The sequence below is a fragment of the Neodiprion pinetum genome, chromosome 6 (assembly GCF_021155775.2).
Source record: "Neodiprion pinetum isolate iyNeoPine1 chromosome 6, iyNeoPine1.2, whole genome shotgun sequence".
Lineage (NCBI taxonomy): Eukaryota > Metazoa > Arthropoda > Insecta > Hymenoptera > Diprionidae > Neodiprion > Neodiprion pinetum.
This window is the reverse complement of record NC_060237.1, coordinates 4,473,197-4,500,620: the sequence shown is the minus strand read 5'-3', so window position 1 is coordinate 4,500,620 and position 27,424 is coordinate 4,473,197. Positions and strand designations below refer to the sequence as shown.

Genomic DNA, 27,424 nt, shown 5'->3' with positions numbered 1-27,424 from the left:
TCTAAATTTGCAACTTGATTTCGTAAGTTGATCATTATTTTGTACAGCAAATGTGTAGTACACTGTAAGAAATTTAACAAAAGGGGCCGGTGTGGACTACTGTAGAACAATTCAAAACTTGAACGTCACACAATGTTAGATTGAAAATAAATAGTATTAGATTGCAATCGAATAGTGTTGGATTCACACCGCACTTTCTTACAGCATAAATTCACCATCACTTTTAACAGTGCTTTTTACACGACTTTAACAGTGGTTATTAATTATGTTCATTATTTTTCCCGTTCCCCTGATTCACCAGCATCGTAACATTCGTGACAGAGATAAAAGTTACGGATCATGTCGAGAATAACAGCGTCGCGGATGAATTTTTAGAACCTAGTGATTCGAGATATAACCGCCGAGTTTGATTTCATTCGAAACAACTCCAAGGTGTCCGTTATACGACAGCCAGGGGCGGCAATTTCACCCTGTGAAACAGGGCGGGGTTGGTGGGGGGGGGGGGGGGGGGGGGGTCAAACTGCGAGTCCCCAGTTTTGACCAGCTAGATTTTCTCGCTCCCGTCCCACTCTGGCCGCAACCTTACCTTTCCGCTTTCGCTCGACTAACTATTTCACTTACCCTTTCTTATCCGCCGCACAGTTTTCACCCTCTGGCGCCGCGTCTTCCGCGTGACTTATATTTACACACCCTGCGCTACTCGTCCCGCAATATCTCGGAGAAAAAAGCTCAGGTTTCCTCATCGATCGCGTCAACCTTCCGCATTGTCACTTTATTGTTCCTCCAATACCGGTTAATCAGCGGTGAGAAGAGGCTCTTGACATTTCTCTATGAGGGCAAATAACCGCGAACGACGATTCGGGAGGCGAGTTTGACGCCTCTTCGCCATGCCGCGGCAATAACGTCGTCATCATCCTCGAGGGCGGGCCGATAGTAGGATAGAAAATTAATTGCGTAAGTCTGAATACCAAAGAGGATTATGAAAATTTGAAGACTCCTTCCTTCGATCCTTTGGTCTTTTGGGAAGAAGCGAGGAGGAGAATGGAGGGGAGGGATCCCGGCGCCGGTGGACGTCCGGAAAAAGAACCTCGCGTATTTTACCCGGGGGCCGTATGCCAGGGGATGGGGAATAGGAGGTCGAGGGTGGACGCGCGGTCACTTTTCAATTCGCTTTTCAATTTCGACGGGCCGGGAGTTTTCCCATCCGCGGATAGTAGGCGCCGCGACTTATTCGTGGACCGGGAAATCCTCGAAGCCCTTGGCGGTGGGCCGGCTCGGCGAGGCCAATCTGACCACTTATTTTCCGTCACCTAACTCACTCAGTCCCTTCGATTTATTGTCTTTCACGGCCTCGCGACGTGGTTCGAGGACCTTCACTTTCGCCTTCTAACCGTCCCACTTGACCCCCGTGGCAATGAGGAGAAGAACTTGGTCGACCTTTCGGATAATTGCCGAGGAAAATAAGGCCCCCGAAATTATTCCGATTATTTTTCTCCCACCCTACGTCCGAGTTTATCACCTTCGTTTACAGAATAATCCACGTGCCCTCGTCGATGGTTATCCGACCGCACCGTCTTATTCTCGACCTTATTTATCACCGCAAGATGACCGTAACGGCTGGACGCAAACGATACGAGCAGCGATCAAAGTGTCCGAGTAAAGCGCAGCCCGTCCACTTGACGCGTTAATTAAGCCCCGCCGCATAGGCGTGCGCACGGCTTTCTATTTACCAGGTACCTGTGCCCTCCTCCACGAGCCCTCAAAGCCCTCGATTTTTATGCACTATCACGCGCAGCGAATGAGCGTAGGCTCGCGGGCGGGAAAACATTCTTTGGAAAAATGTCCGTCGATACTTTATGCTTTGAGAAAAACGGTCATCGAACGGTCCGCGTATCGCGATATTTTCAAATTCGTCGCATGTAGGTAGCTAACACTGTATGCATGTACGTACTCTCTTGTTTACCAGAGAAGAATCTGCAATAGCATATCGCTGTATCGTTTCACGTTATCGCCAACTTATTCCCCGATGTTACCAATTCTCTCGTTCGCATAATAAACCCCGTTTCTATTGCCTTTTATTGGCCAAGGAAACCCGGCGCCGTGCCAGAAACATCCAACAGAAGTTTCTTCGGCAATCGAAGAACCAATGACTTTCCAAGTAATTCTCCTTGTACAGTGATACTAAAGTATACTCTATGTTTTATACCACATATGATATTTTCTATCAGTTTTATAATGCCCGTGAACATATTCTCTGCAAATACTGCAATTCGGGACAATTTTTATAACCATGTTTTTCCCATACTTTTTATCCACTCTCTCCCGATCATCCGATCTTCACAATAAAATCTATTATCGAAATTTTTTGAGAATACCGTCACTGATCAAGAGTGAATGATTACATTGACCACTTTTCGTTTCCAGAAGATAAGCGGAAATTGCCGGAATTAATTCCCAGTTCAGTAACAAGTTCAAAACCGAATTGTGCAGCAAGTCGATCTTTCTAAATAAAAAAAAATAAATAAAAAATCCCGGCAACGCGAACTCGCAGCGGTATAAAACCGACGAACCGTACGATACGTAATTTTTTTAAAGAATTGGTCAAACCGTAGACCCCCTGAATGACGACGGTAATATAAAGCAAGTCTAAGTTCGGAGGTGAGGATGGGATATCCGTAGCGTCGCCGTAGCCGGAGGCACGTAAACCGGAAGTGTGACGGGTGCCGGTGAGATTTGGGTCTTGGCTTTGTCGCTATTCTTGCCACGCTTCGCGACTCCTGTGTAATAAGCATTACGCGATTAGCGACGCCACCCAGTTAAGCACGTTTCGTTACAGCGTGGCTCTTTCTCTCTTGATCCGGAAAACGCGTCGTGGACCAGCGGAGAAAACGGTTATCATTAGTTTAGACGAAGCGAAATTATTCCCTGACTCACTTCGAGCGCCCTCAAGTTCCGTAGAGCTTTCATCGGTTCGCAGATTTCCGATGGAACAAACGGCAATGAAATCGTCAAGGGAGAGAGGATCGCTACTTTGCTTTGTGAAGCTTGGTTGTTGGAGAAAGATCTTCTCGTCTGTTTCGGGGAAAATCGCATTGACTGAAAGCAGAGAGGTAATTCGGTTTTGATCTAATTAACGTTCGAAGGAATGAGTGACCGGACAGCTCGCGACGAAGGTGAACGAGAATGCGTCTTTGTAGTTTGGAACCATTATCTTGGGTCCCGACATTTTCGTTCATTACGCAAGGAATTTCGTTGATTAAAGGGGACTCCTTACCTCGGATTACGTCTTACCTGTCTTATTTTTGTTCGCATAGCGGTACGAGGCGGTTGTTCATTTAGGTCAAGGGATTAAAACGCTTTAATAAACCATCTCGCATTTTGACGAAGCGGCTTATTACGCGCCCAGGTATTACCGTGACTATACCATGGCGCAATTGTCGGCGCGGAATCAGAACCGCCGAGGAATTGAAATATGAAAGATTCACCCGGTGACAAGGATTGCAGATAAATAGGTGCAGGACACCGATGGGGAAGGGACGACAGGAGCGTATTTTATGATCTCGTGCGTAGACAAATAAAGATTCGTTTCCGACACGGAGCTGGGACCCGCTATGCCGGCGGAAGAACTCGAGGAAAGTGCGGGGGAGGAGGGGGAGTGAATAAGCGACTTCGATATCAAACTGCCATCCCGTTACTCAACGGTAAGAAATGCTCCGAGTCGATGTGGAGGAGGAGAAGAAGAGGGAGAAGGAGGAAGCGCCGCCGGGCTGTGAGATCGTATAAACAATTCAGGAAACTTCGATTATGAAACTTCGAGATAGATAAAAAGTGGGGTGAAAGGATGGGGCATTCCTATCCGGTTATCCACTCGACCCTGCCGCACGGGATGCGATCATCCCGGCTGGACTCCAAATGGAAAACACACGTCAGTCTCACCATCGAAACTTTTACGTAACACGAAACGTTGATTCAAATACAAACGTTCCGTATCACTTGCCCCCTTTCAAATTCACACTTGGAGTTTTTTCAGTTTCGCTTTTTAACGCCGTTCAAACGAGTCGTGATCGATGATTTTTTTCATCACAAATGTTTTTTCACATTTAAAACCACACTGTTGAGAACAAATATCTTGGCAAACTGAAAAGAATTGCGACTCCAAATAGGATTTTCAAATTTCAAAGTCAGGATCATGTTCTTGATTCCAGCGTAAGAACCTTTTCCAAAATCGTCACGATCCGAATGCAGTCACGTTCCGAATGGTTGGTATGAAAGGCGTGAATAATTTCTAAACAGCGAACGGGAAGAGAACATGAATCGTGAAGGAGTAATGCGGAGAGTGAGATTTCGCGAAAAATCTAAAACCAGTTCGGTGTGTGAGAAAATGCATATTGCAGATGTCAGCCTTGCGGAGTTCTGCAGGACTGGTAGTAAGGAGAGGGGGACGGAGATTGTCGGCGGAAACTTTTCCGGGATAGGGATAGGTATTATATTTCATAAAACGCGGTGACACCGTCAGCTGGTTTTGTACTTGAGACTTTGGAATTTAGACAGAACCTTGCAGCTTTCTCGAAGCCTGAGTTTCCCGCGAAGTGGAGAAAAGGAGGCGAAATAAGTTGGAGCAACAGCCAGTTTATTCAAATTCGGACGTGTAATGCTCCGCGCCGTGTCCGGAACTCTCGGATTCGCTGCCCTTATTTGCTCGGCCTCCGGTAAAATAAAGCGCGCTATATTCCGGAGCCACGAACGTCGGCCGGACCGACGACCGTCGAAATTATCGCCCCGATATTCCCAGGATCCTCGACCGAATCCTGAGGCGTCCGGGAGCCATCGGAGCCTGTTATTCCCGGTCTCGGCTGATCCCGAAATCTCCGGTGTCGCGCGTCAGCCGATATAAATTATGATCAAAGCCGCGGTCTCTGATACCTATTCGATACAGCGGAACGCTGGATTATCCGGTGGCTGTTAACGGCGCTCGAGTATCGCTTGACAAAGTAGATACGTACCCGCGCGTCCCGAGCAGAGCTGACGCGGTTTTACACCGTAAAGCCATCCTCGAAGAAACTACTCGGCCGCTTCTAGATTCAGAGTTCGGTCGTCGTAGTTCCTTCATTTATTCGGGGGCGAATTATACCCTCCCGCCAGAATGGGTGAATGGGATTTCGTCGGGCGCATATATACCTATGTCCTATACGAATGGAATGAATCTTCCAACCTATTAGATACTTAATTTTATTATCGATAAGTTTTTCTATTCAAAGAATATAAAGGCATTCCGAAACACCGAAAAAATTTATCAATTCCAATTCAGTAATTATTGTCATATCGCGAACCTCCCGGAAGTTTAATTTTACTCTGGAATTCGGTACACTTCACCCTTCTACTTCAATCGCACCTGCTCCCAATGCCTGAACCTCGATGCACGGTGTATGGATTTGTTATCCAAACACGACGTTTGTTTTATGGGACGATTCGTTGCCGGATATTCGGTGCAAGATGCACGCGTGAGGTCGTCAAGTCGTGCCTTGGAACCGTAACTGAAACCCGTTTTTTTTTGCTTCTTCTTTTTTCTCCTCTTCTATCTCGTCTCTCCTTCTTTCCCTCTCATCTCTCTCTCTCTCTCTCTGTTATACACGTCGCCCGATGAACGAGGAAAAATTTATTACCAAGCGCCAGGCGTGGACGTGCCGAGCTTTTATCTTCCTCGTCGGAGTGAAATATTCCAATGATCAGTCGGGTTTCGGCGAAAGGGTGATGGCAAATTTCGCAAGGTGTTTGCGTCAGCTGCGTCTTAAGGTGTCGACATCCGTAAGCAAGTAAGAAATACCGGAGAGGAATTGAGAGTAGAAATATATTTGAGAGAAAATTTCCATAAGCTACGCCTGGGATTGTTCGCTATCGCTCTTGAATCCAAGCGTCAATTCGACCATAAAAATCTGCCAGACACGGTCACACGAATTATTGATATCAGTAGGTATCTGCATTTTGACGCTAGAAGGTCGTTATGCGTAATTGTAAAAATAATGTATGTGTAAAGTATGTTTGTAATTTGTTGCGGCAAAGTAGCGATTTAACGGTCGAGTGATTTAACTCGCGCTCGTTACAGTATCATAATCAATCTATATTTCGAGTCGTCCTCGTATACATGATGAACGCACACTAGCGTGCGGTGTTTACCTGCGCGTCTCTACCTCAAATCTTGCCGTGTGTTTCTTGTGTATTGTTTACTGTTTCAATGACGTCTATGTGTATCATCTATGTATTCTCTGCCCTCTGTTAAACCTCAGTCGTCTTATCGATATCTGGCGATACGGTTCGCGCCGTGCATCTTCTCAATAAAGTATATCGTTTATTGTTATTTAATCATCACCCCGACTTCTCACTAGTCATTTATCACTAATTCGCTGATCCTACGTCAATGATCCAGATCTATCGCTATCGCTAAAGTACCTGTAGTACCTGTAGATTCTACAAACTTCGAGTAATCGTAACGTTTGCAAACTCGGGCGTACCTGCAAGAATGAAAGTTTCGTCGAAAGATTCACTATTCTTAGATAACTATAAACGCCGTGAACGTGTCATTCGTAAAAGTGCGTTGTGAAATTGTGCAGCCGAACATTAAACCTGTGAAATGTGCAAATGTGTATCTGGACGACCGAATACCGGCAAACGAAACCTGCTGATGCTTCAGTCAGCTTGCACGATTGGTAAGTGACAGCTTTCCTCTCCAATTCTGTAGGTGATTGTGTACTTTTTGTGCGGAGAATGTGAATTTCTAATTTTCATCCCCCACGAAGGGGAAAAATTTCCAATTGACGAGCCCGAACAATACACGTCTTTCTATTCTTGAGATAACAACAGCGGCGGTGATAACAAATGAGTTTTGTTTCTGTACTACGGGGTGACGAATTGGCCGTAGCCTCGAACAATTTTCACACATTGAAACGACGTGAAAAGTTCTTGGCGTAAAAAACAATACGTACTACGCACACAATTTCAAAACCACATTCTGTCGCGATAAATAAAAACACGCGAGCAGTGCAGAATTATCGGCGAACAGGCGGAGGTGGTTCTATCTTTTTTTCATCGTCGTCGGTTGAATAAAACTGAAAGGTCGCCACTGCGCGTAGGTTCGTACATGTTTTTTACAACACGCTCATTGTTATTTCTCGCCTTGCGTGACCGACTGGCAAGGCGATTTTCCACAATCAGAAAAAAAAGATGAAAGATAAAAATAGAACGGTCAGTGCAAATGAGAGAATTTTCCGCTAAATGTGATCGCGATTATTCACATTGACGATATTTTGAGAGTTTATTGGGATTTTTCTGTCTCCATTACGAATCCCGAACAACAATACTGATTTAAAGATAAAAGAAAACGTTAAAAGTTGTCATAAATTAACTCACGTGCGTCCGTACGCTGGAATAACGATGCTGTAGAGTGTTTTATAGGCATCTTAGCCGCATCACCGTTCTTGCACGTAAAATACGTTGGTGAATAAGATGCGTAATAGAAGCGTGAGCCGTAAAAACGAGCGTAAGAGAATCATGTGTACCTATGTATGTGGAGTAAAATGTTTCGCTGACGATGCTCTGTGATGTCTTACCTGTGAGAAATCGTGGCGTTATCGTTCTCATTTTCAAAAATGGATTTTCATCGTCAGACGTACGCTTCTGCAATCTCTTTAAGAAAGAAAAAAATCGAAACTTCACGATCGTGAGAATGGATAGCATTTTCGAACGGTTTGTTAATTCTCTTACGAAAAGGAGAAGCACTTTTTTTAAAATAAAATTCTTCATTTTACCATTGCTCTCTAATTTTTCGTTTGAAATTCTCCACCAGCTTGCGAATCGCGGCGTTACACCCAGCATAACTATACGTATGCATATGTATCCGATATGCATATCGCTGGTGCGACAAACCAAGTGGATAATTGGACGCGTTGAAATCCGAGCTTTGTAACGGAGTTTTGGTGCGTAGATCCGAGAGCCTAGGGACGGGTAGAAGCGGAGACGAAACTTTCGTAGTTTTCGTATAAATTAATTTATTCTGACGAGGGCTGTTCTTCTTCTCGGTAATTTAATTAAGAGAAACCGGTGTTATAGCTGATGGCCGAGACTGCGCGACTCTTGAATGAGAAAAATTTTCACGTCAAGGTTTCCGAATGCTCACGCATTCATTAACTTTCCACTTTGCGTCTCCTTGTCTTCGCCTCTATTTATCGTTAGCTTCTTCTCTCGCCTCTCGAGTCGCTCTTAAGTCCCTCCAAGACTGTAGACAAATATATCCGCGTCTCTCCCTCATAACCAAAACGCGATTCTGGGGTGAAGAGCGATCCTTGCTCCCCGAGGAGCCCGCATTTCGACAATTTTAACCGCGGCGAAAGATTCGAAAAAAGTCTTTCAAACGATCAGGCTTTCACACGCGATTACTAACATTCCGCAAAATCATTGATTTGGTTATTTCGCGAATTTTTCAATCAAGCTATCATTCAAATCCGAAATCCGGTAACGAAACGGCTTCGAAGGGGATGCAAAGTTCCGGTTTGATGCAGTGATTCGCGTGCACTTTGACCGCGGTCGACGGACGGCAGAAACAAACTAAGCCAGCCAGTTTACAGGCTGCATCAGTGGACCGCAAGCTTGAAGCGTTGAAGGTTAATAATTTTTCCGGCAATTCGCGTGTATACGTGCAAGAACTTGACGGTTGTAAATCACTCGTCGATATCATCGGGATAAAGCGGTGCATTTTCCAATTTGCTCCCCCTTTTCAACCGTTGCCAGTCATTTTCACAGCCGACAAAATTTATTTACAGAACGCGTACATTACGCTCGTCTTCCTTACACGTGCGTCTGCTGTGCATAGAACATTGCGTCTAAGATCTCGACTCTCGTGCGACAGTTTCACACTTTGCCTAATTGCTTTAAACTCTTTGCCTCGACTCAAAACGCTCCGTACCCTCCACTCTTCCCTCCTCCCACTCCGAATAACTCGCTTCTGTACAGCATTAATTCCCTGCTGTATAGATATAAGCATTGCCAAACTCCATCCCTTCTCGCTTGGGGCGGTACTTTCATTTACCGGGTGCCAAGTATTTTTCCCCTTCTATTTTTTATTTTATTACACTTCTCATTCTTTTTTTTTCTCTCTCTTTTTCCTCCCCCTCACTTATTTCCGCCTTTTCGTCGCCCTTTGAATTTCAGTTAGGCTCATTAGTCACTGTCGGTGAATTTTTCTTGTAGAAATTAAAAAGTTAAAATCGATATTTTTAATATATGTGTTTCGGTGTGTGCGTGGTATTTGGAAAAAAAAATCCAGCGAACTCCTCGGTCGGCTATAATCGCAAATAAAGGGCACGAAACGTTCCGAAGAAAAAGGAAAGGCGAGATCTTTGATCTCTGTCAATCAATCCGCGGCTTTTATGCATACCTATACGTATACATATAATATACATTGTATTGTTAATATATATATTCGGCCACGAGTATGCTTGTCATTCGTTCTAACAAATATATATATATATATATATATATATATATTCGTACACATAGCCGTGCAATAAATCGATTACAGATTGGTTGAAGGCTGCCTTATTCCGATCGCCGAACCAGATATACGTATAAAGGAAGGATTGCGGGGAAAGAAAAAAGTTCAGTATTTATACGTCAACTTCTGACATCAATTTCTTCGATACGTATACAATATTCATAGCCCAAATCGTGCCCTGCGGAAAATCTGCCAGTCCGGCTGACGACTTTGATGCATCGCATTACGAGAAAACTATATGTGGTTTTAAAACGAGACTTGTTTTTTTATATCCGGTCCAAATCACGAAAATAGATCAAAGAGCGAATGTTCTGACAACGAATTATAGGAAGGAACAGCCTGTTGCTCGTACTCCTACAGGGTCAGAAGAATTCGCTTCAAACACTTCAATCGGAACGACACTTCTGGTCTGACTGCAGGGAAATCACGCAATGGTCGTAAAATTAGGAATTTGAAAGTAAAGGAACTAAACATTTCCGAGGAGACATTTAACCACTTGCTGCTTTCTTTCTGTTCGATTTCCAAGCACGGTTTAATCGACCTGTATTATTCACGGACTACCATCATAACTTTGTTGTCTATTATGTATCTTGTATCGACCGAGCGAAACTTCATCGGTCTTTGTACGTATAAACCTGCCCCTCTTTTATAGTCAGCTGCACCTACTCCGCGGGACAAGCATTCAGGGGTTAGGGTGAACATTCTTTACAATCTACGTCCTCGCTCACCTAGTATCTTAACCTTTAAGCCCCTTCCGTCCGCCTCTTATCTCCTCCACAATGGAGGGCAAACGCCCGTTGCACGAGCAAATCATTATCGACCTTAGGTTGGAACATTTTTTACACTCAGTGTCCATTTCATAAGAGAAATATATGTAGAAGGAAGCGAAGTGAAGCATGGCCTCGCGGACGTGTGGAAAAAGACGAATCGGAATTTCGGGCGAAAAAGGCGACGACGAAGTGAATATGTAACAAATATAGAGAAAAAGATAATAGAAGAAATCGGAGAAATGATCCCGGCGAAAGAGAGTTTGTGCTACAGGGAAATTTACTTCCGGCATTTCTCGAAGTCACCAACACCGTAGAACTTATCGAGACCCTGAGGGAAGTATTCGTGTACATCGAACAGCTTGGGGTGATTTTCTCCTTCTTTCACACTTGCGCCGATAAAACTTGGCGAGAAAATTGATTATAAACCTTAGCGAGCGTGACGGGAAATAAAGAGATAAAATAGAATCTATAATAATGATGGTGAAAATTGGCGAAAAGAGTTCGGCGTCTGCGAAGTAACGTTCAGGCGTCTGAGGCGGGCATTTCCTTATTTCGGTACTTTGGCGCTAAGTCTCCGGCTTTGCAACGCGGCTCGCTGCGTGGGCCTGCCTGAGTTTCTGCAGAACGACAAAACTCGGTCCGAAGCGACTTGAGCCCAACTCACGATCCTTGGACCGTTATACAGCCGGACCCCCACTAATGCCAACGTCAACTAGATTAGCTTGTTGAATTTATTGCCGATTTGTTGAAAACTAAATTCCGCCGCTCAGTGCGATCCGCGAAAGTTTGCGCGTGAGTTCGACGGTAATTTCCACGGGAAGAGGGATAAAACGGCGATGAAATTTTTGCCGAACCTTCGCTGTGGATTCGATGGAAGGAGAATAAACTCCTTCCACTATTCGCCATTCGCTAGTGCCTGGGAAATCGCTGTCGCATAATTGGTCGATTAGAAAAACCGGGTTTCTTTGAATAAATTCACGCGCGAATGCAAATTAAGCTGCTGCAGGCTAGAGAATTGGCGGGAGGATCAGCTGCTGACTGAGCTGTGTAATCGCGAGTTCCGACGGGTAGTTAGTAACGTCTCTACCTTCCTGATTGCTTCGATTTTTCACCCCCGTAACGACCCGTGTTAATTATCCTCGACGTATCGACATTCGCGCGCTCAGGGACAGAGGGCTTTGCGGAGGGCAGGTAATCGGGTACTCTGAAAATTTCGAGTACCGGGACAAAAATCCGTGAAGAAATTCCGCGGCGAGGTAAATGCTCGCGTCTAATTTTTTTTCGAATTTTATTCAACCGCTCGCGATACGTGCTCCCTGTAATTTCGATTTCGACTAGAGAAGTTGCGAGTATTTCGAAAGGCATCAGCCACCCGCGACGATCCGAGCCTCAATTAACCTACATCGTTTGAATTCTGCAAGTGCATGCTTTTCACAGACTCGGCAGCCGGCAGGTCGTTACCTTTTTTAAATGGAAAATTGAAACGAATAGTCAAAGTGTAAAACACTCGTCAAGCTCCCGGCACGAGTACCGACGTCGGGTGGATAAACACAAAGGAGAATTTATGCAGTCGTGTTACGGTTTGAGCTTATTGTTAGAATCAGTTCAGCGGGCAACGCGTATTATATTATAGAAGCAATTATCACCGTAATATACGTCAAGGCGAAAATTTAACCTTGTATCAGAGATAATTCAGCTCTCTCCGAACTACTACTCACATGCGTGGTGATGTCAAGGACCAAAATTTCACTTTCACGTATTATAGAGACATCGTTTAGTACAGGCATGAATTTTTGTGCTTGCGATAATTAATTATCTGTGAAGCTCGTACCGAAAAAGGAAAATAATGAGAAATAAATTGTGTGCAAGTCAGTTTCTCGGTCTTTCGGTCGTTGACATAATTGAGTGGAATTTGCGGAGTAATTGTTATTGCATAAAAAGTGTGCATAAAAAGCTTGAGCTTGTTCAAGAATTTCTCAATAAACTCCATTATGAATTTTCTTGTACAGAATACGTACAGAAAACATAAAGAATTCAAATTGGGGCAACTGAAGTGAGGTATTGTTGAATCAATTGTACACGTGTGCAAGATATTGCATTGAAAATCCATACCCCGTTAGCATATTTATTTCCATTACGTCAGCACGGTCAACACTGTGTATGCGTATAATAATACGCACATACGTATGCATAGGAAACTTTTCATACGCCCGATAAATTTTGAATCAATGAGTGGTATGAGTGAATTGAAATGCTCGTATTTTTCACTTTCATACACTCTCTGGTCACGAACAATATTAATAATAATCACTGAAATTACTCGCGGAATGCGGCGCAATATGCTATTCAAAAACGGTGAACGATAAATGCCGCAGTGAACAGAATCACGAAGAAAATTTCAAAAAGAGTAAAAAGGCACGAGGGAAACTTTTGATTGAACAAATTGAGCGATATTGTTGAAATGGTCGTAAAACATGCCGGGAAAATGGTATACGAGTGAAATGAAACGCGGTACTTGAAATTTTGAAGAAACTTTTTGACCAAGAGGTCACGAGTCAAATACTAAATAATTTCGCGGAAATATCAAGCCTGTATAACAAATTAGTAGCACAGATAATTTATCTTACTAAATACGGTCGGTTCACTGATACTTTCCCTGCACGTTTTAACTTTTTTTTATTTAAGATTAGGGGAGCGAGGAATTCACTTTGATTCGTATAAACGTTGCGGCGTCATTGTGCCGGATGCACGAAACGCATCCATCGTATTCGGTAACAATGATCGTTGATTTCCCCCGCAGCATCTGCAACCTGTTTCAATCGTAGACCACGTACGCTGTGCACTGTGACGTCAATGACGCGGCTGATTTCATATACTGTGGTTTCTGACAGGTTTGGTGGCGTCGGTTCCTCGGGAACCAATCAAGACGCGATTCACAGCCTTAGGACGAATCTAGAATGACCACCAATTGCGGGCAGCCTCGATATGCTGCGGCATCCGTTAACTCGAATATAGTTATTCCAAACTATAAACCACTCAGCTTCCATAAATCACGCCGAGCGCATTTATTAATATTCAGTAAAATGATACCGTACATCCCATTATGCCGGATTACAAGGCAGAATCTGATTAGTTAAGGACACCGTACAGTTCCTACATTCCGGTCGCTCAAGGATTTTTCACGCGAATGATAAATTGTTATGTTATGTTTGTGAACAGGTTGAAAAACTATGCCGAGAAATTTTTTACTTCGTTCTCGTCTTCGATTTTTCATCAGCTTCAAGCCCATCTGTATGTCGGTGATGCAATTTGCGCCTCTGTTCATATAAACGATTTTCCCAATATCCGTCGAAATTTAATCATTCAACGTAATTAAAATTAACTGCAACTCTGTCGACTCGATTTTTCAACACGCACACTCTTGAACCGCAGATTATACGTACCTCGTTTTGAACACAAAATTATTATAGGCGTGTAAAAAATGATTGCAAGCCTCGTTTCCACACCGGTGATTTATTTATGAATTCTCGCAAAATAATTGCGATGCTGTGTGAATTTTAAATATGTTAGCGTTATAAAATGTGTAATTCAGAATTGAAATCAATTTGATTTCATACGATCTATGAATATTGTAACGTCTTCGATTTTCTAAAATCCAGCGATTCAATGAGTTCGAAATATCTATTTGCTATCGGTATTCCGTTTGGGTAAAAAACGCGATGAAAATCTGCGATGAAGAATGAGGGTCGGAAAATCTAGTGGCAAGCAATACATCGTAGGTGGTCATACATAGGTGTTGGCATTTGTGGCGAAAAGAGACAAAAAAAAAAAAAAGGAAGAAAAAAAAATCAAAATCGAGTATGAAATACAGCGCGCCGATATCGGTCGTACGGGATTTTCAGTGCGAAAAAGTGAAATACATTGTCGGAAAAAGTATTAGAGTAATACGGATGAGATGATATTAGCAGCGATTTTTTTCAACTGCATCCGAGTGTTACAGAAAGAGGTTTACCTGGTATTGACCCTCCAAAGATGTTTATTTGGGTACATTTGGATTCGATCCCGTCGCTACTCTCAACTCAGAGAATGGAAAAAGAGACCGAATCGAAGCCAGGATGATGTATATTTGTATTTATAATAATTTATTGTAAAAACAGAGAGTGTGAAGCTGTTCAGTTGAACAAATTGATTTTTGAAATATGGTGGAGAATTGGGCTTTGGTCTTATTGAGCCGTGAAGTAGAATTTGGTTGAATCGCAAAGTAGATGTGAGTCAGAGACAAATAGTATGAATTCAGGAAAAGCGCAATAATTCAGAATATCAATAACGGGGAATAAAAGTAGCCGAAATATGAGGACAGTAACGAGCCTAAATAGTTACCATAAAGAATATGAAAGAGTTAGTAAGTATACGTATAAGCAATAGGTAACGTGCGACCGGAAACGATGGGGATGACGTAGCGACGTAGCGTTCGCATAATCTTGCAGATGATCGCGGGCGGATGCGTAGTATCTACCTAGATAAAAATTGGGCTGCAGCATTCTTTTTATCAACGAACCTCCGTCGGCAACCGACGTACGGATTAACTGGAGAGAGAGAGAGAGAGAGAGAGAGAGAGAGATACAGAGTGGATACAGCGGGCTGGCCGCGGTTTGCGGAGAACGGGGAACGAGGGTGCCAATAAAACCGGGGGTCACTACATCACGCCGGCAGCGTCCAACAGCAACGGCATCGCCGGTGGAACCACCGCTGGCACCAACTACGTCCAGCGATATACCGTCCAATATATTACACAGATAGGCATGCTAATTCAGCTCTATCCCCTGGCTCCCGCACATTCGTAAACCGCATCTATACGTGCCCGATATACGTATGCATACGTATACGTCGATCTCCGCGGTTCGGTGTAAGGTATAAGGTACGTGGGTGTGTTATATACGCCTGTGACGCGTAGGTTGTAGAGCTGGTAGTTTGGCACCGTCAACCATTTTCCTGAAAATATTTTAATCCTTGTTTAAAACAGTCCAGGGTAAGGTTTTACGTTTTTTCAGGGTACAAATATCGAGCCTGTCTTCCGGGATCGGTGTGTCGATACTTCTTCCTGCAAACCCTCTCAGCGTGACTTATCGTGTTCAGGGGTTTTCTGGTGGCACGTAACTACCGTTAATGGGTCGCGCGATGGTGTTCAATGTGCCACCGAATTCGGTACATAGATTTCTCTCACAGGTTTCAAAGCTTGTTTGGATTTTCGAGCTTCCGCATTCTCGCACTGTGACTATTCCGTATAACGGGCAACGGTTTCAGGGTGATCTGTGTTCAGGCTCAGGTGACAACCGCGCGTGCAGCTTCGAAATTCGATGTGCTTATCGTTGATTTCGGGATTTTGACCAGCCGTTACAAACCTGCGATTATTCGGCGATTCCGTTAAAGAGATGAAACGGGAAATAATTGATCGTGTAGTTACGGCCAGGGAGTATAAATTGAGTCAACTCGTCTGTACGTTCGGAAAGCACCGGGAATTCGGTCTCCGACGAATTCGAGAGATTTTTATATTGGTCTTTCGAACTATCGAAACGTTCGTAATATGACATATCGTTGAAAAAAGTGGCAGCTACTTTATCAGGTGTTTCAGGTGAGCCAGATGGCCGAACGTGGAAATACGGAAAGGCACCAGCACCAGCGGCAAGTGCAGTGCATTACCTTCACAGCTGGCGCGGCGCCGAGCTTTACGTTACAAATCACACTGGCTCAGTATATTAATTAATACACGGAAAAGTTTGGAACGACGCTGCTTAAAAGTTGGCTCTCTCTCTCTCTCTCTCTCTCTCTCGCCATTCAGGGCGACGGTCTTCTGGTCGGCTTCGATGTCGGCATACCTATAATAATGTTCGTAAAGCGTTAAGGACAGCTGACGCTTTTGCAGCGCCAAACTCCGAGGATAACCATGTTACGACATGACCTATTCCTGGAGGAACTGGGCTAAGGGCGTCTAGAGGGTACTCTTTTAATCGGTCAACTCGAGCTTTGAGCAGACGGAGGGAAGACCGGGTGACGACTTTCCAAAATCTGTTGTAGATATACCTGTCGCGATATCGATTTCGCGTTAGTATCTTAAACCCTGGAGGATACGTTGATCCCCGGCGATATTTCATTCGCAATTATTGTATAACCTGCATAGGAAATGTGTCAAACCGTTGGCAACGAGCATTAGCAAGTTTGCAGTGCGGTAGGTACCCGCAACTTCGAGAACGCGTGTTGGGAAACTATTTCATAACCGAGGAAAATCCCGACGGGGATTATCAACTCGCATCCATTTATACAGGCATGCATTCGCGTCGTACGATACCCAAGGATTCACTCGACGGGTTGTACGGTTGGTTTGAAGTTCACGACAATCATCGTTTCGATTATTGTTACGCAGGGTGTGATTCGGGAAGATTGAGTGTGCTATCAGTTTTACGGAGTCCCCTTTTTCGTCTCGGCGGTAATTTCATGTCGGATAGAACCGGGCTGCCAAAGGCTCGAAACGTACGAGCTCCTTCGCTTTTATTCATCTTTTGATACATTTCACTCGGAGTTTGCAGATTAGAGGTCGCGAGGCTCAAAAGTTCTCCGTGGCTGGTCGACCGCTTCGGGTAAGGATACGTATAAGGTACGTTATTTCATTACCGACCCGACCTTCCTTTCCGCTATACTCGCCGACCACACTCTCACTCTCTGCGCCATCGACGACCCTGCGCTATTTTCATTCTCCTCGTTCTCTTCCACCCCTCGGAGTATCGCTCTTATTCCACTAGCTCCACTTAACCGACTTTCGTGTTAATTAATTTGCTCGAGAGTTTTAACGACTTATTGCGCTACAATTAATTCTGATGAAATTGCATAATCTTCAGGTTGGTTCTACGCCATGCCGCTAATCGCTCGGCCGGACGAAAGGAATTCCAAATAAAAAAAAAAAAAAATAAATAAAAATAGAAACAGTTCAATAATTGTAACTAACTTTCTAAGAAGAAAGAAGAACATGCTTTCTGTCCTCGCAATTAAATGCTCACGTCGAGAAGTTTGATTCACGTAATTAAATGAACGTGAAAATTTTTCTTTCCATATTCAATTTTGGCGAGTAGTTTTTTTTGTTTTTTTTTCTTTCTTTCTTTTTTTCTGAACAGTTTCGTAATGTCAACGATCCTTTATACGACTGTTATTCCGACTGTTTTTACCGAATACAAGTTACAGCCAAAGTCAAAAGCGTCTGGATCCAAACAGATTACGACTTTGACGTGATTAGACATCAAAAGACGAGTCAACTGTTGCAATAAAACTTCTTTGACGAGGGAAAAGGAGCCCGCGAGGCAACCCCTTGTTCTTCAGAGAAGCACCCTCAAGTGTTAGGGAGCTCATGGTTGGCTCTTTTTAAAAGTAATTTTCCGATTACCAAATCTGTCCTTCCGAAAAGAGCGTATACATTTATATTTTTGTCTAAACAAGTTGAACAACTCGTATCCCTTGTTTCATAATAACAAAAAAAAAAAAAAAAATTAAAAAATTGACTTCTCAGCTGTGGAAACGGGGAACAGCTAAAGTGCAACAAAAAGATGTAACTATCTGCTAACGTATCTTGTTAAGTAGAGCGGAATATAAAGAGAATCGGAAACAGGAACAAATAATGGTGGAGCTAGATTTTTTTCGGGTATGAAGAAAGATTAATCGAGTCTCGGGAATTCCAGTTCAACCTGAAACCAGGCATTCAAGTTTACTCGCACACAGATTGGACGCTTAGAAGAATGGTCGGTTTTTACAGAAGAAATTGCGTTACCACGTTTCGGTTTAACGCACATCAACCCATCAAACGCTGTACCGATGTAATTTAAAAAAATTAATCAAATAATGCTTCACACGAAACAAAAATATTCTTAATTTCTGTAATATATATAAATGGTTTTAATTTCAACGAAAAAAGACGAACAACTGGTATTAAAACCCGAAAGATTCTGTTGCAATTTTGCGAAATCGTATTTACTCAGAACTGCGAAGTAATTTTTTCAATTAGTTTGATTAAACGGTTGATCGGGAAACAACGACGACGAAACGTGTCATCTCGAGGATAGTTATAAACAGTCACGGTTCGAAAACCCGAGACCAGATGCATTACATGACCAAACATCGGTGGGCATATCTGCAGAGCACAGAATCCTGCAGAGGAATACGAATCCTGCGAAGTGCGACGAAAATTACGGTCGGTCTCCCCGTAATTACAATTCAACCGAACTTATGCCCATCGCTGAGATGTGTCAAGTATTTAATCAAAGCCAGGCCGAGGTTCGGCGGCACAATGGATGACGGCGGGGGCCGCCCGCCTCCGGTATGACTGGGGGTGCAATTATGTCGACCTCATTCGCGGACAGCTTTACTCCTCTCTCTCATTGTGCGCCGCCTCCCCCCCGCGTTCCCGCCGGATTCCGCCTCTCTCGATTCCACTCTAACCACTAATTCGGCACTCGCTCTCAGCTCTCCGATATTATTTCTCCTCTGCTCTTCTTTTTCCTCCATCTTCATTCAGTTTCTCCTTTTGGCCCGGCCAGCAGCAGTCCGAGCTTCGCGTCCCTCTCGCACGCCAGGAGCTATTACGTTCGCGTTACTCCAGAAAACAATTAGCTCCACAAAGCAGCCAACCAACTCTTTCTATTCTCTTATTTTTCTCTTTCTCTTTCTCCTTCTGCTTCTCTTTCTCCTGTGAATATTCTCTCCCTGCATCGCGGTCGACAGGCGGGAAAAAGAGGGGAAAAATGAGAGTAAAAATAGGAGAAAACAAGGCGGAAAAAAAGGGGTGGAAAAAATTTTGCTCGCTCCACGACCCGACGCCTCGGCGACGACGCCGCTGTCACCACGTTGCACGTATCTGAGGATAGGAGAGCTGCTGCCCACCTGCTGCTGCTACCGATTTGCTACATCTGCTGCCCGTCCAGCACGTTTATTATCGGTATTTTTTGGCCGCATTTACCTGCAGTATCAGTTTCGTGCCTCATTTTTGCACGGTCTTAGCGCCGCGACAATCATTCGTGGAATTCTCGACTCGATGGCGATTAGCAAGACGGTTTTTTACGAGTGGAAGTTGACCACTGGGCTAATTTATTGACTGAAAAACCTCGAGGCCTGATCGTTTTTTCACAGACTTACGCAGGGTTTTATGTTATATTGTATGTATAATGTATATAGGACATTCCGTAAGCGAGAAAATGAGGGTATAAATATATACGTAGATTACCAAACAAATGAATATTTAATTTGATATCGGACATTTCATTTGTGAGATATAACTCAATTCGGCAGACATTTAGTTCAGGTATGTACTCCTATATTTTCCCGTTTCCTTGACATTCATTTGATTCTAACTTATAAAGTCTCAAAGTTGAGAATTAAAAAAAAAAGAAGGAAAAAAATGCTAGTCATTAACAAAATCGGAAAAAAAAATATTTCTTTCCATTTCGCGTCTTCGCGATGATTTTTTGTGCTGGTGATTTTTTCGTACGACTGACGGATGTTGGGATATAAAGTAGTGCGAAAATAAGAACACTTTTGTGAACCATTGGTAAAAAAAACTAAATATTTCAGGGCTTGCTTTTCCGATCCCCGAAATAGCATGTTATATAAATTGGCGGCAGGTCGAGTTGGCTTGGAATGCCCCATGTACGAGCAAATTTTTTTTCCGGCCAAGTTCGCGTGATATGTCATAGGCATACTTTCGCATAGTTGAGTCGTGCAATTATACCTGCAAACTTGACTAGGTTGAAAATCGTTTGCTCAGAGGGTTTTTCTGGGCGCTTGAAATTCCAGTGAATGGCGCAACACGCGAAGTGCTGGACGAAGTGAACCGGCTGAAGAGGGAAACGCGATTTACTCAAAAGCATAAAAACTTTTCAACACACTCAAGGGGCACGTGGGGTCGTGATCTTTCCACCTTGCGGGGTTGATATTTTATTTTACTTTACTTCCTTACTAGGTGCTGCCGTAGTTACGTGCGATGCAAAATTTTTACCGCCCATAACTTGGCGGGAATTTACTCCCACGCAGTGTGCACGAACGTTTTATGCGCCCACTGGATCGATCGATTCGCGATTTTTCTATTGCGCCATTGCGGCAATTAGCCTCTCAATTATAGCAAGGAAATTCTCCTTTTGTGGAGGAAAAATAAGCGTGTGGCCTCTGATCGATCCGTGTGCAATTTCGGGTGAAACTTGGCTGCCTTGTGCGTTGAAGCACGGAACGATTTCACATACAAACACAGAGTCCGCATCCGTGGGGTCGAGTTATACTTACCTGCGACTTTCGACTTTTATTATACATGCAAAATCCACTCAGAATTGGAAAAATGTAATTGGTTGAGAAAAAAAGACGAAAAGAAATAACTTTGAGCCCATCTCTCGTGGGACAGCGGGAAAAAAATTCTATCGACTCGGTCACTTGTTCTTTATTAGTTTTTTACCGTAAATAAAATGAAATTCCCCTCCTCCTCTCGGTTTTCCACCCCCTGCCGTTTATACTGCTACGTCCAAAACTTTTTAACTTTCTTCTGCGGTGAAAAGCAAATAGATTTCTTTGCAAATATTCCACAGCCACGTCACGTCGACCGCGGTCCAGAGTCACTTTTCGTATATAACAAGAGAGGAAAAAAAAGTACACAATATCCAATATCTTAGCCAACAGCCAATTTTGTCTTCGTCTCGAAAATTATTCTTGTTGAGGTACGCGCGACTGTGTAAACCGATCGATCATTGTACCCGTCAAAATTTGTCCCGCGATACGAGTTGACATTTTTTTTCTTCTATTTCCAATTATTTGAACAAATACGGCAGACAAATTTGCTTTTTTCAAACTTATAGCTTATTCATTCGCATCAATAAACAATATCGACTCATAAATTACAGCAGAAACATGTTACATTTCATTCTTACTTTGTCTTCGTCAGATCCTTGCGATCACTGGTCAAATTGTCCTGAGAAGTTCATCGCTCTCGAAGTACTCGTGAATCTGGATGTGAAAAATTGTACGTTTGGTATCGAGGAGGATTCGAAACTTGCGAGAAACTCTGCAGGCTGATCAAGCGGAATACGTAGACGGCGATATCCAGCAATATCTGATGCGATCCACGTACTGCATCAGCCAGCGTCTGGAGGGACACGACAGAGGTACGTAGTCTGCGAGTACCGTAGCTGTCTCGTATTATGGGAACGATTAAGGTGGTGATAAGCCACCGCCGAGGGATACGGGGATGGTATGTGACGTCGTCGGACAATCTATAGTTATTAGGGGAGATTACAGGCCCGGCGGCAATCTAACGGAATGGCTAGGACCCCTCAACCATCCTCCCAACCCCCTTCATCCTCGGCCAATCGCCGTTACGTTCGACCTTAATGCCTCCCTTAAGTCGGACATTTTATAAAAACTCATTCTACTACGAAATCGAAATTTCGAGTGCGCGCCCTTATCACAGGAGCTCTCTACGCGGTGATGTGTATATTGTGTAAAGTACGAAGGGGAGAATTTTAATATTTTCGTAATTGCACGTAGTAACGAAAATTATTTACTCGATGCATCGGCCATCTCACCCCAAGATTACGGTCGGTGAAATGCCACACTTGAGAGAGATGGCTTCTGGTGGTAATTGGTTATCGATATAAAAATATTTGAACCAATTGAGTTGGAAAAATTTGAATAAGACGAAATTAGAATTCAAATAAATAATTGAAATGTTACGATTGTCAAGCGGATTTTACCAGTATTGGCTCAAGATTTACGAGAAAATAAAACAGAATTATTAGATTCAAAGAATAATCTTTGTTCAAGGTGCAAAGAAGTCGGTGATTTTTATAATATGTATTTTTTTACACTTTTTTTTCTTCACAAATCTGTGTTCTCAAATGAAACAGAATGTTCTGATGAATCTTTTTAATATATCTAATATTTTTCGAGTATTCCAAGAAATAGAAATGATCGGTCGTGTCTCTCCCAGCGAGGCATCTTTTCTGGATTTACCTTATTAAATTAATGCGAATCCGCCTTTAATTTCGAGACAACCTAACAGAATCTCTGTTTTTCATTTGACTGCGAACACTGGTAGCTAGCGTTATTCTCGTGAATATGGTATTGAAGTGAAATTGGAAAAAGTTGTCGTATCGTTTTTGATCTGTGACTGATGCATCGTCGTATCGGCGCGGTAGTAATAATCGCGAGGGATGACGGGGCGCAGAATGCAAACAGGGATCTCGTAACGCCGAACAAATTTCCGTAAACTCTGTTCCTATACGGATCGGAGGACTGACAAGCCAGACGCCGAATCCAAATCCTTCATGATTGACTGTCAATTATATTTGATCGGCGGCAATTTGTACAATTTACATTGAGCCTTGTCAAGATTGATTTCATGCACGATGCGGCCGCCAACGGGTTTTTTAGTTTCATTTATTCCTTCTTCTCAATCGTGGTAAACAATTTCTCGTAGTTTCGCACAGATATAATACCGCGCGTCATACTTAACCCACCACTCGTCTCTATCTCTCTTCAAAAGCTCCGCCATTGCTATTTCTAAATAAAATCCTTACCACCGAGACGAACGATCCATTTTTTTCGTCCGCGCGGTAAAATTTGACGAGGGAATATTTCTTAGCACGAATTGACAGAATACCAGAATGGGAAATACCGCGACTGTTTTCGCGATAAGAGGTAACCGCAGGCTAACTTCGTCCGAACGATAGAGGGTGGAAAAAGTCGAGTCTTGCGTGTCGCCGGGGGTTCAAATGCGGTTGCATAATTCCACCGTAAACTTGGCGCTATTTTTGCAACCTCCATTAGCATAACCCGGCCGTTTTTAATTTCCACTTTGCTAAAACTCATCTTATCCGTATCAAAAGTATTCTGTACACGTACAAGTCTGCAGCGCGATACTTTGGCTCGGATCAACGATCAAATCATAGCCGGGCGAGCGGCCTAAAAGGCAAAACTACCACCCGGCCAAGAAAACTCGATAATTATCGCACTCCATCGCGCACCTAACGTATAGTAGGTACGTTAGGTCTGATTGCGAACTAGGTCGGGCTTGACTGCTGCATAAACGTAGACGAGAGTGTGTATCGTAGGTCGGTATAGCCTGCAGGGCGTAAGATCACGCGAGTGATTTCCGTTCATCGCATCGTCATTATCATCAACATCGCTTACACAGGTAACACGTATCCACGCACCCCCGTACCCGTAAGGCCAGGTCGAGTGGTTTCATCGCGATTAACCCGCGGTCGAATAAAACGCTCAAACAAGATATAATACAGCTACGAATAATACGTAAACATCACGAGTATGGTTACGTCGCAGACATTCGCGGGTTCACCGTCGAGTCGTGCAGTGATTTACGACCGTCTGCGCTATCTCTTCTTCGATGTCTTGGCTTGATTCGGGAAAAACAACCCTTTGTGAAAAATTCAATTTACATTTCTACGAACCTTTTTTTTTTTCACGCGCTAAAGCCGCGCTGACAAACAGCTGCGTGCTTTGTTGACAAGCTCAGCTTCTGCAAAATTCTAATGAGGGTAAAATTCGCCCGACAAAACTAACCCTGGCACATGCATTGTCGAAGGTGATGAAACCGACACTTTCCTCCCTGTTCTCTCCGTGCCTGCAGCAAAGGCTCTACGTGAGTCCCGTTTTATAAGGCGCGATGATGAATCGATGAGAAAATTCTTTAAACGAGCCACGTGAACCTCTTTCTACCCCAACACAGGTTTTCTATCGGGGAACGATTATAAATCGTTTGATCGAAAAAGCATTGTGTCGTATAAATCAGTGATCGATCGACGCCCTCTACCTCTCTCGCTCTCTCTTTCTCTCCCTCTCTCTCTCTCTCTCTATCGCTGCGATAGTCGCCGTTTCCGAGCTGTCATCCGTGCGTCATTTCATTTCACCGACGACACGCGCTGATCGCTAATAATTCCGCTCCCTTGCCAATTTGACGCTATTCTATAACGTCGCGGTCTGGTTCTGTATCGGGGTATAATAACATAGTACCAAATATAGTGATATTCGCAGTAAGTTGAATTCATTTGCTACACGGTGGATGGTACACTGACATTTTGGGTAGCCTAGCCATGCGGAGTAATTAGTAATCAGACTTCGTGAAACGGGGTCTAACGCAGCTGTGGGTGTTTTCTTTTTTTCTTTTTTTTTTCATTCTTCCTTTCCTCTTGTCGCCAGCAATTAGGAGTCAGTCAGTCAGTCAGCCGGAGTCCGTCTGGCTAAATGCGTCACTGGCACTTATTATTCTTGTAGCCACTAGCCAGCGGGTAGATAATGCTCGCAAACAGTCCGGTTAAGTCTGTTCCGTATTCAAAGTAATTCTCGCGTGTGTGTGCGTTTGTGTGTGTCCGGGTGTTGGTTGAGATCGGAGACCGAGTAAGAGACCACCCAGAACATAGCGCAGTCCTTTATTTCGCTCCTTCATTCTTACTTGCGTTCTTTCTTCTCCTTTCCTTTCCTTTCCTACATTCGTTTCTTACGCTTGTGTTTCTATGGGCCATCAACCCGTTGCGTCGTCGCCGTATGCCAACCAAAGTATGTACGTATCCTCTTTGTAAGCAGAGTGTAAGCCTCTGCCGCGCATCTTCGATCTATATTAGTCTCTATGTGTATTTCGGTGCGAACCCGCCGTTTCTTTTCTTTTGAAACGTGTACCTACTTCATATGGTAAGTGATCAAGGTAGAAGCTAAGAAGCTTCTAGTGGCTTCAAAATTCGATTATGTATGTATATATTGATGGGCGGTAAACTAGTTCATTTGGAAATGCGGCCTGTACCGAACAATCGACGCCCGTTACGGCTTACGTATTTTTCATCGCGTCACGCGAGTGAAAAAAAAAAAAAAAAAAAAAAATGGATAAAATGAACGAACGGGGGTGTGGATTTAAACGCAATTAACAATTCCGCTTATCGCTGCAATTTCGTCGCTCTCAATTATGTCGTAAATATGTCATCAATTTCACTTGCTTTATGAAAGAAATATCTGCACAACATTGATATTTTTATTCCACTTTTTTTCCAGACTCACCCGATGACCTTTAAGGTGGTTGCGGTGTGGGGGGGTTTTCGGGTGGACGAAAATGAAACGCGTGAAATTTGTTGGAGAAATTTTACGGCGGAGTGAGCCCTTTGGGCGGGAAGATCGGCCACTCGACTTTGAAAAACAAAAGGCTGATCGGCAGCGGGGGAACGAAACCGACCAGGAGTGATCCTTACGCGTGGCCGACTTCCGCAAGCTTTAAATATATCCCGAAAGAAAGATGAAAATTGACGGCCAAGGGTGTAAAAGTAGAGCTTTCGACTCACCAGCTAAAGCTCAGCTCTTTACTCCGCGGCTTCAGACGATGAAAGAGCAGTCCAACGTTGCTGTCGATCGTCGTTACTGATTTTTTTTCTTTCAATACTTAACAATCACTCTGTTTGTTGACTTCCTCTTTTTTTTTTGTTTGTTTTCCTTCAGGGTGAACAGTTCGTCCGTCTAGTTTCTCCACAAACTGCACTGAACGTCACTCGTAGAATCCAGCCTTTCAACCATGTGGAACTTTCGCCTTTCTCAGCTGCGTCGCGTGAGGGTGAAAACAAGCCGCATACTCCTGATAACCCAAAGCTGCAATCTATGTCTCGATGCTTTTGACCGACGAATTTCAAGTGAGTTACGGACGCATCAACGCCATACGCAACTGCTATTCAGTTGAGCTTTCGAACAGGTGCCACAATGCTTTCCCTGCAGTCCTGCTCGTTTAGCGAACGTGCACTAACTTTAGGCAATGCCTTGACACACAGTCGGCGATTTGCTCAAGCTTCGATCTGATTCCTCAACGACAAAATCGAGCGTCAATAAGGGTTGACTTCACGTGACTAAATTTCCGTGTCTAGGATATGTTTCAGACGGAAGGATTCCAATTCACCAAGCATGCCAGTTCGATGACTGGAAAAACTTGGAGAATTCCTTGGCCGCTAAGCATTAAACGGACGCTGAGGAAACGGCTGGGATTTGTCTTGGAAGAGATGCCGGGATCTGAGCTCTGCGAGCTCGCATCAATGCCGGTCTACCTTCCGACCGAAGTCGCAATTCGGCTGTTTTACTGTCTCTGATCTGCCTTTCGAGTATTTGTTCTACCGTAGGTGCTTAGGACTCTTTCCCACATTCAGCGCCAACTAAGGAACGGTTCAATCACGACTTGGATGCACCAGCCGAGGGCACATCCAGGCTCGAGCGTGGCTTTGACAGAGGGGCAAGGACTCGCGAGGGAAACGTCCGTTCACGAACAGTCCGCCGAGCGCACTGAGCTTAGACATCATCGTCCTCGACGGTTCTTCTGGATGAAGCGAGGTTCGGGGTTCGATTCCAGGCTGCGCTTGCGCCACGTCATGCGCCCGAAACCAACCCCCGGTAAGGACCGAGGACTACGAACGCCGCTCTAGTCGAGCTTCATAGTTTATCCTCACTTTTCTCTTACACAAACGTAAATGTATTCTCTTCCGATGTCTCGGTGCAGAAACTGATGCGGATACGAAAACCTGGCTGCATCCACCCGGAACGGACGAAAATTTTCGTCGTTAGTGTGACGCGATTACCCCGGTCTTCGACCTTTGACTTTGGTCCCAATCTTCTTCCGGGCCAACGACTCGGTCCCTAATGGCCTCAAGATTCATCTTCGATAGTCCGATGAGCCCATTGCTTCCAGGAAAATTCTTCGATCCTCAGAAGCTGGAACCTCCACCCTCACCAATATCGTAAAGCAGGTATATGTATGTGTGTATAAATGCGATATGTGTATGTGCGAAATGTTTAGGCATATCATTGGTCGAATCGGTTTTCCTCTGGAAATCACCAAAATTTAGGCTACACGGCGACTTCCAGTAAAACCGTTTCATGTTACATTCTACAGCTAGGCATCAGAGAGAAACTTGATCGTTCATTTCTCTGCGCAAAGTCTGGACCCAAGTCTGTGTGTATACAAGGCATCGATTCGATACACACTCGCGTGCCTGGGAGATCCCTCCTAACGGAATCTTCATAAAAAGGGGCATGAAATAAGGAATTTTATTTG

The 27,424-nt window shown here is 43.9% G+C and overlaps 1 protein-coding gene across 6 annotated transcripts in view; it reads right to left on the bottom strand.

Moving 5' to 3' along the window:
* Ten-m (teneurin transmembrane protein Ten-m) overlaps nucleotides 1–26,629 on the bottom strand; it is a 341,617-nt gene extending 314,988 nt beyond the window's left edge. For all 6 annotated transcript variants that reach the window (XM_069136871.1, XM_046630559.2, XM_046630564.2 and 3 more), the window contains exon 1: nucleotides 25,677–26,629. The gene's annotated coding sequence lies outside the window, so the exon portion shown is untranslated. The remainder of the gene's footprint in view (nucleotides 1–25,676) is intronic.
* Nucleotides 26,630–27,424: the final 795 nt, after the last annotated feature.